At 41.6% G+C, this 11,194-nt stretch overlaps 1 pseudogene; it reads left to right on the top strand.

The window, feature by feature from the left end:
- The first annotated feature begins 264 nt into the window (after positions 1–264).
- LOC114598450 (embryonic pepsinogen-like) lies at positions 265–10,650 on the top strand (annotated as a pseudogene).
- The last annotated feature ends 544 nt before the right edge of the window (positions 10,651–11,194 follow it).

The following is an 11,194-nucleotide window of genomic DNA, read 5'->3' as shown; positions in this document are numbered from 1 at the left end:
ATGAGAATTGTAGTCCAAAACATCTGGAGGGCCAAAGGTTGGGGATGCCTGGTATATGCTGAAATCTTATGTATGATTTCCACATATTTGCAAAGAAATGTGACTGATCAGTTCTGGTTTCCTGGAATGGGCTGGACTTTCTGTGATGAAATATGACCACCTGTTCTTTAGAAAGTGGTGGTTACTTCTCAAGCAGCTATAAAATAATGGAGTTTCTAGAACAATTAGCAGAGAAACTGGTGCAGCCTCTGCTGAACTAGCAGGATGAAGTGCCTTGCAATTCTCTTCACCTTTGTTGCTCTCTCTGAATGTCTTGTTAAGTAAGTGATCATTAAGTTGCTAATATTTACTTTATTGACAGCTGTGCTTTCCGATTAATTAATAAAGCAAGGGAAGAGAGAGAGGGAATGTGAATTGCATCTTCAGAACTAATAACACATCTATAGGTTTGTGTGTGTGTGTGTGTGTGTGTGTGTGTGTGTGTGTGTGTGTGTGTACACACTTAACTGACTGTTAGCGGAAAGCAATATGTTGTAGGAGCCAAAAGTGCAGCAGAACATAGATTGGAAAAAATGGCCAACTTCTAACTGTTTTCAAAATTAACTATTGAAAGATTGATTTTCTTGTCATTTTAGGATCTTCAGATTTTTTTAATCAATGATATGATATAATGTTAATTTTCTAAATTTAAAGAATGTAGATTTTACTAAGAAAAAGTGACTAATCTCTAACTAGAGACAGGGCAATATTTTTGGTTCAGCTCTTTTGAGTTGCATGTGTGTGTGTGTGTTATATTTTCTAACCCAATATGTCACATTGCCTTTGCTAGCCCTCTAGCAGGGTGATGCTCATGTCTGAAGAGACAAAAGAAGGTGGAACTGCCAAACTGTTACTGGCATTCAACTATTTGAAGGTACAATAGCATGCTTTAAACTGCTGCTCACAGTAATTGAAACAAAAAGGCATCTCAAGAATTCATTTTATCTCAGTCAAATGCTAAACACCCACAGATCTACAGGTTTTTCTTTTCTTTTGGCTAACTTCCTTAAAATTATTGAGAGATGAAGCAGATCCATATGTGTTTCTCCCTTCTATTGCAGATGGGATGGGAAAGTTGTAGTTCTCCTTACGTTGCCAGAATTCAACAACATCTGGAGATCTACAGGTTCTCTAATCCCAAATTACACCTGTTCAAATCCTGTTGAAGTCAATGGAGAAGAAGCATGAATGACTGTGTGCAACATTGCAATCTATATTAGTCTTTAGGCTGAGAACGACTTTGGTCATGTTGAGTAGATGTGACCTTTAAGTTTCATTTCCTACATGCCTTAATTTTGGAAATGCTTAGACCTGGTAGTTGAGAATGTTTGGATGTGGTGATGGCATTAAACCTATTAATTATGAAAGGCTGATTTCAAAATAAGCACATTTACAGTAGCAGAAAAGAATCCAAGCATATTCATTCATTTATTTTGTACCAGGATTCCATTGCAGAGGGAGAAGACGTGAAGAGGGATGCTCAGGGAGAAAAACTTGCTAGAAAGTTTTCAGAAAACCCATCATGACATTGATACAGAATATATCACAGCCTTTTCTAAACGTGGCCGATTTAAGAAACCACTTAAGAACCTCTGGGATGTGAGTCTGCTTTGCTTTTATCAATTTGCTGTGCCATTGAGCAAATTTTCACCAATGTTTTCCTGATGTTTGATTGAAATACCTCATATTTCTCCTGACACCCAGGGGGTGTCAACATAATCAGTTAAGCAAATCACACCCATGATTCATTCCCACTGAAAGCATGGAAAGGGGATTTAGCCATGGCTAGATCAAAGCCCCATTTATTTCTATGGGACGAGTTGCTGGATTGCCCCCAGTTAAGCACTATCCAAAGTTAAGCACTTTGGAACCCCATTGAAATCCCATTGGCCAGATGCAAAAGAGAACAGAGTTCTTGCATCTGTAATATCTGTAGTGGTGTAGAATACAGTGCTTCAACAAGAATGGTTTGTCGTCTTGCAAGCTTCCACTTGCTCAGAGTCTCTTTGCTAAAGACCCTTAAAGGTTTGTCAGCCCTGCCAGCTAAATCAGGTGAGGGGAGCCAATGGGTGTGAGACCCTTGGTGAGTTGGGAACGTCCTCTGCATGAAAAGACAGGCTCTGGTGGATTGAGCGGATGAGACCAATAGTGGGTGGAACTGTCAAGAAAGCGGTTTCTGTACATGCTGTAGAACAGGGGTTGTCAACCTGGTCCCTACCATCCACTAGTGGGTGTTTCAGGAATCTGGGTGGGCGGTAGGGGGTTCTACGGCACAAGCTGAATCCTCATTCCACTGAGCACTGATGAGCAGTAAGGAAATTTTTACCACCAAGAAAGATGCATTAGTGGATGGTAGGTATGAAAAGGTTGACTACCCCTGCTGTAGAGGGAAGTGAGGGGCAGATGGGGCTTGTTAACTTGGGAATGTAGCCCATCTAGGAGAAGGAAAACTCAGATTCTAAACCTCTGCTGCCTCTGATTCTAAGTCTTTTCAAGAGAAGAAAAGGCTAAGGATTAAGTGAGATAAACGGTGTTTATTGCCCATGCACAGATATACATGGGAAGGGATGTCAGCTCTACTGCTGCATCTTTCAAGTTTCAACAATTTATACTGTTTATTTTTCATTTATTTGAACAAGGTCCTTTCCACATGACCCTATGAAAGACTGTGATTTATTTCTGCCTCTCCCCCACCCCACCTCTTAGTTAAGTACTCAGATTTACAGGATTATCTTGCATAAGTATGAGGAACTAAAATGTAAAGCCAAAAGAGAGAGGCAGCGTAGTGCTGCAATGCATATTTGTTTTATAAATCTACAGCTGACATACTATGGAACTATCTACGTTGGAACCCCACCACAGCCATTCAAGGTTCTGTTTGACACTGGATCATCCCCTCTCTGGGTGCCATCTATCTCTTGCAAGGACAAAGCATGCAGTAAGTAACTGAGAATGTCCAAGTGTTTAAGCATGTTAGCCAGGTATACAAAAGGAAGGAAACGAAGTGGCATAAAGGAAAGAGTTCATTATATCATAACCAGTCTGGTTGAGGCCTTAATTCTATTTGCCTAAAAGTAAGACTCATTGAATGCAATGGGACTTCTAAATAAATATACATAGTCTGCAATCCTATATGCTCACTTACCTGGGAGAAATTAAACTCAATTATAGAAGTTACTCCTGAGTAAACACGTACTAGAGTACACAATAAATCAAGTAGATTTGGTTTTGTAAAACCTAGTTTCCATCATTGTGCACAGTCATTTTTAGTGACAGGTACAAAATGACAATGCTAAAACAATGTGGTTCTTTGTAATATATATGGTGGAAGGAGAGACAGAGCTGGCCCACCCATGAGGCAGTGTATGGTAGCTACCCCGGGCAGCAGAAGCAGAAGAGGTGGCACCCCTGGGTATCCTGTTGGCCGGCACCAGCAGCAGCACCAGTTTCCGGTGAGATCTCATGAGATCTCATGGAGCATGCAAGATCTGGCAAGATTTCGGTGAGATCTTGCTAAATATCACTGGAACCAGCTGTCCTCAGTGTCCCCACACAACCCAAGTAAGGGTGGCAGTGGAGGAGGGGTGGGGTGGGGAGGCAGGGTAGTAGAGTGGGGGCACATCCCATTATGCTTTAAGTGGCAAAACAGGACACTCCACTGCTGGAGAGAGAGATCTTAGTTTTCAATGATCAGGGTTAGGTCAAATTTCCTTAGTAAAATAATAATACGTCCTAGCTCCTGTTATCTATAATAATTTAATAATTATAATAATAATAATTTATTATTTATACCCCACCCATCTGGCTGAGTTTCCCCAGCCACTCTAAATGTTTCCCTAGTGTTTTCCAATGTCCTTTTATTACAATTTTTCTCTTCAGAAAATTTATACCTTCAGTTTGTTTCTGCTATCGATCACTGATTAAAAACTGTTTTTATATTAATTAAATTCTGTTTTCTTTTTACTTTTAGTAAGACACCACAGATTTGACCCACATAAGTCTTCTACCTTCCATGGAACAGGAAAGCGATTCCCCATTAAGTATGGGAAAGGAAGCGTGGAAGTGATCTTAGGACGTGATACAGTCAAGGTAAACTAATATAGTAGTGTTTTATAGATACAGGACAAGTTGGGAATGCAAACTTATAAATACTTAACTGTTAGGCCATTGCATCTCAATGTTTTTGAATCCTGGAAACTTTAAAACAGTAAAAACAGAATCAGCCCATTATATTACTTGGATATATTTATGTATATATTCATAGAATGGCTGCTCCTCAAGGAATTCAGAACACAATATGTGGTAATCAAGAAGTTGATTTTAAATTGTCATTGTTAGAATCAAAGTAGCACAAATTAAAGCTGCAGTACTAAGGTTATGCAATCCTGAAGTAAATATCAATGAAATTGATGAGACCAACCTCTGAATAAATAGGTTTAAAACTGGGACCTAAGTCGCTCTTGCCCACTCTCCATAGGAGCCAATTCCTATGGGCCATGGTCCCTTCATCCCCCAAATATTATCTGACGAGGGACACCGCCAAAAGTTAATGGGCTTTGCCATTCAAATGGCATGCATAGACTGTCTCTTGTGATCAATTATGCAGGATGGGACTTACCTGCCACCCCCAATATTTTCTTACCTACCACTATACATGTTTGAATATTATTGTCTGAAAGGTCAAATGAGGTTCCCTTTCATGTTAACATTGTCGTTGTTAGATTCGAAGTAGCACAAATTAAAGCTGCATTATTAAGGTTATGCAATCCTGAAGTAAATATCAATGAAACTGATGAGACCTACCTCTGAATAGTGGGACACAGGTGGCGCTGTGGGTTAAACCACAGAGCCTAGGTCTTGCCGATCAGAAGGTCGGCGGTTCGAATCCCCGCGACAGGGTGAGCTCCCGTTGCTCAGACCCTGCTCCTGCCAACCTAGCAGTTCGAAAGCACGTCAAAGTGCAAGTAAATAAATAGGTACCGCTCCGGCGGGAAGGTAAATGGCGTTTCCATGCGCTGCTCTGGTTAGCCAGAAGCGGCTTAGTCATGCTGGCCACATGATCCAGAAGCTGTACACCGGCTCCCTTGGCCAATAAAGTGAGATGAGCGCCGCAACCCCAGAGTCAGCCACAACTGGACCTAATGGTCAGGGGTCCCTTTACCGTTACCTCTGAATAAACAGGTTTAAAACTAGGACCTAATTTGCTCTTGCCCACTATCCATAGGAGCCAATTCCTATGGGCCATGGTCCCTTCATCCCCCGAATATTATCTGACGAGGGCCGCCGCCCAAAGTTAATGGGCTTTGCCATTCAAATGGTGCGCATGGACTGTGTCTTGTGATCAATTATGCAGGATGGGACTTACCTGCCACCCCCAATATTTTATTACCTGCCACTATCCATGTTTGAATATTATTGTCTGAAAGGTCAAGTGAGGTTTCCTTTCATGTTAACATGCACAGGATTGTAGCCTGAATGCAATGCTCATAAAAGCCTGCTCTGTACTTTACTGCATGATACAAAAGTAAGGGAATATTTTGTGTTTCTCCTAGATATCCAATCTTACTATTTCTGATATGGAATTTGGATTGAGCACCACGGAGTCAGAAGACTTTACCAAACATATATATGATGGGATCCTCGGCTTAGGCCCTGGGCGGAGAAGTTCATTCATTGATAACCTGATGAAGAAAAGCTTGCTTGAGAAAGACGAATTTTCTGTTTATCTCAGCGGGTAAACACTATTTTGCTTTATTGCTAGGTTGATTTGTTGTGTGTACTTGGAGGATTCATAGAAGGAAAATGCACCTGAGATTATTTTACAGGTTGGCTATTGCTTTGCCTGCTGTACAATTCTGTCTGCCACTGTGCTTTGTTTGCACAGAGGTTGATGGGTAGAGGGGACTGGAACCCCCATCCTCAAATTGGTCAGAATGCTAAGCTTCTCCAGGGATGAATAAGCTATTGTAGTCAAGGCTACTTGACGATGAAGAAGAAAAGGTCCCTCCGGTTTTCTAGTACCCAGCAGTCGACTGCTCCCCCCTTGCAGCTTGTTCCTTGAGAGCAGAGCAGAGCGGGAGCCAAGCTCAGGTGAGCTAAGTGTTAATGTGGAAGAGAGGGAGGGAGACAGAGTTGAAGCAGAGAGTGAAGAGGTCAACCCCCCTGCTTCTAATTCTTGTACTATTCTGTAATGCATGGAAATACGGTACACACACACACATCCATGTAGCTACCTTCACTTATGATTTTAATTTAATACTTTTGGAGTCTTTGATCCAAATCACAATCCTACCTCATGCAGAATAATTGGAGGACTGTAATGGCGCTGTGGGTAAAAGCCTCAGCACCTAGGGCCTGCCGATCGAAATGTTGGCAGTTCGAATCCCCGCGGCGGGGTGCACTCCCGTTGTTCGGTCCCAGCGCCTGCCAACCTAGCAGTTCGAAAGCACCGCCGGGTGCAAGTAGATAAATAGGGACCGCTTACTGGTGGGAAGGTAAACGGCGTTTCTGTGTGCGGCTATGGCTTGCCAGAGCAGCGATGTCACGCTGGCCACGTGACCCGGAAGTGTCTCCGGACAGCGCTGGCCCCCGGCCTCTTGAGTGAGATGGGCGCACAACCCTAGAGTCTGTCAAGACTGGCCTGTACGGGCAGGGGTACCTTTACCTTTAATGCAAAGGCAAAGACCTTTTCACCTGACTATTTTGGGGGGTAGATCAATAACAATAAATCTCTCCATCACATTAGGTGGATAATATGCAACTCATCCTGTACATGTCAGCTCTACTGTTGAGTAAGTGTGCCCAGCACTGCACACTTAATAGTTTTGTGAAAGGAAGGTAGCAAGCCCTTCTAGGGCAGAAGGCAGGAAGGGAAGCAGTAGGTGGAAGTAGAGCCAGGCACAAATGAAGCCGGCTAATTCTCCCTTTCTCCGCATTCTCCACCATAATGGCAGCAATGAGACTGACTAAAGCGAAGGAATCTGACAGACAGTGACACTCCCTGGACTGGGTGCAAGCAAGCAAGCAGGCAGGTGAAGGTAGGCTGGGGTTGGTGGAGTAGAATGGCCTCCACTGCCCCAAACTGGCTTGCTTAATATCACAATGAAAACCAATTAGAAGAACAAAACGTATGAAGATTATGAAGGGGGAAGTCAGTGTGTGATATACAGAGCTGAATAGGAAGCATGGTAATATATAGAACAAGAAAGGAAAAGTACATGAACAGCATTCACCTTTCAAAATCTTAGAGCCTTCATTGTCCAGTGTTCACCAGTAGATACTGGTGCACTGCAAAAATTCCTTTCTCTCTCTCTGTCTGTCTAATTTGGACAGAGGAACAAGAACATGGTACATTCACTTCAGTTTAGCTTATTCTGAATGAATGACTTGACAACAGCACACTATATATCTATGTTTCAGAAAAACAGATGGGAGCATGGTCATTTTTGGTGGAATTGATCAATCCTATTTTACTGGTCGTATTAACTGGATTCCTGTCATATATAAATATCAATGGCGGATTGCCGTGGACAGGTAAGCAGGAATTATTCTTATTAGTAGTATTAGCAACATTATTGTTAATCTTAACATATTGACTGGGTACAATAAAACTGAAAAGTTTTTCTGAATAATTTTAATGGCTACTAGTTAGCTAAACAGGAAGAGATGGAGGGCAATAAAATGTAAATACGAATGTGCGACTTACTCTGTGTTTTCTAGTTGTCCCTTGTTAGGATGACTTATATAGAACCGTTCTTGTAAATGGCATTAACAGAGTATATGATTGCAGGCCCTTGCCCTGAGCAGCTTACAATCTGTAGTTCATGTGTTTTGTTTTATGCCTTCTACAATTTCCAATGCAACTTCCTGAAAGTACTTATCACATCCCACTCTCCATTAAAAAACCAACAACCCATGTTTGGGGAAGGGCCCTACCTCAGTGGCAGATCAATTGCTTTGCAAACAGAAGGTCACAGGTTCCATAACTGATATCTTCAGGCAGTGCTATGAGAACTCCCTATCTGAAATCCTGGAGAGCTGCTCCATACAGTGTGGCTTTAAAATGTTTCATGTCAGAAACTAAAGAATATAATGATTTCCAATTTCTCAGCATTCTAGTGAATTCTAAGAAGATTGCCTGCAGAGATGGCTGTCAAGCAGTTCTTGACACAGGGACTTCCTTATTGCTTGGTCCAAAATCTGAAATTAACCAAATCCAGCAAGCCATTGGCAAGGTAAGATTGACTTTTGCTGATTTTCTTCATACTGTAGCTGAAAGAGGCCCTGTATCATCCATATCACTCTAGTGTCCACACTCCTTACTCTTTTAGATGGAGCTCCAGTTTCAGAGGCGCACAACCAAAGGTGGTGAGGATTAGGCACTGGTACAAATCCACATCCAAGGCCTTGTGGGGCCTCCCGAAGCGACTTTCAGGAGAAACCGGAAGTCATGTTGGAGGTTTTGCGAGACCTCAGACATGACCCCGGAGATTGCATTGGACATCATAATGTCAACACACGTCGTGTTATGTCGCAGGTTCCATTGGGCACCCATAATCTGGGGCTCAAGTCAGTGCCCCTGCCTCCTGGACTACAGCTGCTGGTACCTCAGCATTAGCCTTCATGGTTCTTCATGATACCTACTGCACATGCATGCAAATGTGAATGAGCATCCAAGCTACAACAATGGAAATGGCAGGAAAAGAAAATAAGCTGTGACATCCAGTAAAGGAAGGGGGAGAGAGAGAGCACTGCTGTTATTTCGTACTGTAGTCTGTCTGCAAAATACATTGGCTTTGTTTCTTCCAAGCAATATCTCTCAACACAGATTGTACATCAGCCTGCCATCAGCACCCATTTGCATCATCTCCATTGCTTTAGACTGTGAAGTTTAGATGTGAAGTGTTGAGATGATTTATTTGTAATATTCAGCTAGATGGCGTGCTTCTGTGCTACAGTGTTCTACAGTGTGCTGTTCAAACCTGTGAGTTACACTAGATGGTTATTAAGTTCTCACTTAAAGCGGTACGTTTGCTTTCCTGAGATTGGCTCAGGGACAAATCCACGACATTTCTTGAGCAAACTTGAGGTTTGCTGGTTCAATTCCTTCATGAACAGAATAATGTCCAAACTCAATTCTTTTCCTTATCTCTTTCAGCATTCCTTCAACTGCAGAAACCTCCGCAAAATGCCAAATGTTGTTTTTGTAATCAACGGAATTCAATATCCTTTAACTCCACAAGCCTATACTCGTAAGGTATATGATAGAACTGGAATATTATCTACTTGCCATAATAATGCAGGTTCAAACAGTTTGGGTCAGATTAAAAGTGCAAAATATTTACAAACACATGGGCTAAAGACAGGGGAAAAAGAAATACGTTTTGGGGCAGAAAGCCAATTAGATATCCTGAGACGGTCAGAAGAGCTGGACCCAAACTTGCATGTCTTACAGAAAAAAGGCCAATGCAAATTCCCACCAACATAGTTTCATGACAGTTTAGTATAGTATCTCTGACTACAGATGATTCCCATCCCAGGAAGGTTGCCTCTGACATGTTATATAACATGGGTGCCTGATGACCCCGAGAAGGACTTAAACCTTCCATCACATAGAGCAACATATATACTGTATGCAGCTCTCAGGTGTGTTTGCTTGGCAGTTGCAGATATGGAAGAATTTTGAAACAAATAATGTTCTTTCTCCCCTCATTTCCTCTTGTAGTGATGACACAATCTAGAGAATTTTGAAATCTCACTCTCGGCACCATCTTAATACACCACATGTATCCCCGAAGAAGGGCTTCTATTGGCAGAGGGACACAGTGATCCTATCCTTTATAGCTAGCAGGAGAGGTGGAGCGAGGTGGAGATGGGAAATAAGTCTCTTGTGATCTCCACTGACTCCATAGGGAGGGGCCATAGCTCAGTAGCAGAGGATTTGCTTTGTCAATAGAAGTTCACAGCTTAAACATCCAACATTTCCAAGTAGGCTTGGCAAAGATTCCTTGTCTGGAACTGATTCTATTATCATTAAGCCGGTATACTAAGCCGGTATAATTCCAGGGATAAGATGGCATTTCAATGCAATTATTTCTTCCAACAGAGCAGAGAAAAAAACATTTTGAATTGTGGAGACTGCCTATAATTTTAAAATAGTTTGCTGACTTGTACAATTTGGTTGTTCCTTATTAAGGTATTATGCTAATTATTATAGACTGAATACACAATTTACAATACTGTGTTCTATTACTATTGTCCTAGTGTTACATCTACAATATTTATATTCCTTTGGAGACTTTCCCCCCAGGAAAAATCCTTCCTTGTTCTTCTTTATGTTGGAATGTTACCTTATGCTAGGGTTTAAAACATGGCAACCCTTCCTTGTGCATTTTTACCTCAATTAATTTCTTGGTTGATATGGAAGTTGAATCACCCACATCTTAAGGATATCCTTTCCTTTCTTTTTAGGATAACGACCATTGCAAGAGTGGCTTTAGCTCTGGCAGCAAAGATTATGATCACTTGATACTAGGAGATATGTTCCTCAGAGAATACTACAGTATATTTGACAGGGGGAACAACCAAGTTGGACTGGCAAAGGCAGTGTAAAAAAATGTCTGCATTTAAACTATGCAAGTGCTGTAGTTTCTCGTTTAATCAACTAATGCCAACGTCATCGTAACTTCATAGCAATGTATTTGAGCTAATACTATCACTCAGTATCCTATTAAAAATTATATTTGTCAGATGCCTTCAAAGAAGATGCAGATGGTAGCATTGTTGTGGCATATATGATCTGAAAATTATGTATTTCAAATTAATAAACTGTTCCATGGCTAAGCTTTTGGATGTGATTGAAGCTGAGGTGCCAACTTTGGTGAGGGGGGGGGAGATTTAACTTTTGTAGGATCAACTCTGAAGAACTGATGAGTGCTGATAAGAAATGAAGTTCTTAGCCTAATAAACAAAATAAAAATGGACATATAACCGAGTCTACATGGCATCCACCCAAGTTCTCAGTGAATGAAAATGTGCAATCACTGATCTTCTAACAAAAATATGTTACTTGTCCCTAAGATCAGCCGCCATATACAAGACCTGGAAAGTAGACAATGTATCACAAGTTTTTAGGAAGGGATCCAGGGGGGCTCCT

The sequence above is a fragment of the Podarcis muralis genome, chromosome 5, assembly GCF_964188315.1.
Source record: "Podarcis muralis chromosome 5, rPodMur119.hap1.1, whole genome shotgun sequence".
Lineage (NCBI taxonomy): Eukaryota > Metazoa > Chordata > Lepidosauria > Squamata > Lacertidae > Podarcis > Podarcis muralis.
Note: the sequence above shows the minus strand (reverse complement) of the source record. Positions and strands in the feature narration are given on the sequence as shown.